Below are 1348 nucleotides of genomic sequence, written 5' to 3'. Positions count from 1 at the left end.
AGAGAGAGAGAGAGAGAGAGAGAGAGAGAGAGAGAGAGAGAGAGAGAGAGAGAACGATTCTGTTAAAAGAATTTGGAGTGTAATTATTAGCTGGGGCAAGGGAGAGGCAGGGAAGACCCTGAATCCTAAGAAAGGTCAAGAAAGAAACTGCTCTCAGGCCTTCTGTGGAAACTGAGTCAGGCTGCTGTGGGTTGCTTGAGACAAGGCAGCATGGAAGCCATCCAGCCCCAGATGCCAACCCACCCTAACACTGATGTAGCTTGCACTTCCTCAAGATGGGCATGCAGCTTCCCCTTTCTCAGGATCTTCCTGTGTATCTCAGGACCCCTCCTTGCTTTATCCAAGACAAGTATATTTAGAATTTATGCATGGTTGATCTTACAATAGCACCTTGTCAGCTAACAGCTCCTGGCTTTGCCGTCCCGCAGCCCTGTGAGAGAAGCCACCTCGATCTGACTTGACTGATTTTCCAAGTACATTTTTAACTGGTTCCTCCGCTGTTTAGTGTTTCATGCAAAACATTCTATTCCTGTTATTATAAACAAATGTTTAGCACACGATATCAGAGGTTTTTTTTTTAAACCAAAGAACAACAACTTGATCTTGTGAAGGTTATTACTACCTTCATATGGTCTCTTTGTTCTGGGAGACTTTGTTCATATACTCAAGACATACTGTATCAATGAAGCAGAAAATAAAATACACCCAGAAATCAAACAATATACTCTATTATTAGCATTATAATTTTTTTAAATTGAGAAAAAATCATATATAGACAATAAATACGTCATAGGCTATCAAAGGGAAAACAAAACTTCCTGCCCACCTGTCCATCCAAAGATTACATAAAGATTTCCAGACCTGGATAGAAGGAGGGGGGGATGTGATGGTGTGATGGGTTCACGGAGAAAGAAAAGCTCTGTGGTCTGTTCCAGGCGAAGGAGGCAGCAAGACACCAGGGAGAATCGTTGGTTTGGTTGCAGCTCATGGAGAGCATCCAGGAACAGGAGGAGCTCACAGGAGCAAATTCTGGGCACCTGCCACGCAGTCTGCTGGTGTCCTGGGCCCTGGGTGACCCCATTAAGTTTCACCTGCCCCAGCGTATTTGCAGAAGCAACAGAGTAACACTTGGTATCCAAGGACACCAGTTACCCAGAAGTGAGCAAAGTGTCAGATGTGACCTTGAAGGAGCTGTGACTGAAGGCATGAGGACCTGCCAGCCTGGACAACTAGAGTTCCAGACCATGTCTCCCATGTCTCCCATGTCTCCCATGTCTCCCATGTCTCCCATGTCTCCCATGTCTCTCTCTCTCTCTCTCTCTCTCTCTCTCTCTCTCTCTCTCTCTCT

Source organism: Grammomys surdaster, unplaced genomic scaffold (genome assembly GCF_004785775.1).
Source record: "Grammomys surdaster isolate TR1022 unplaced genomic scaffold, NIH_TR_1.0 126178, whole genome shotgun sequence".
Lineage (NCBI taxonomy): Eukaryota > Metazoa > Chordata > Mammalia > Rodentia > Muridae > Grammomys > Grammomys surdaster.
The sequence above is the reverse complement of the archived record's forward strand: the minus strand, read 5'-3'. Positions refer to the sequence as shown.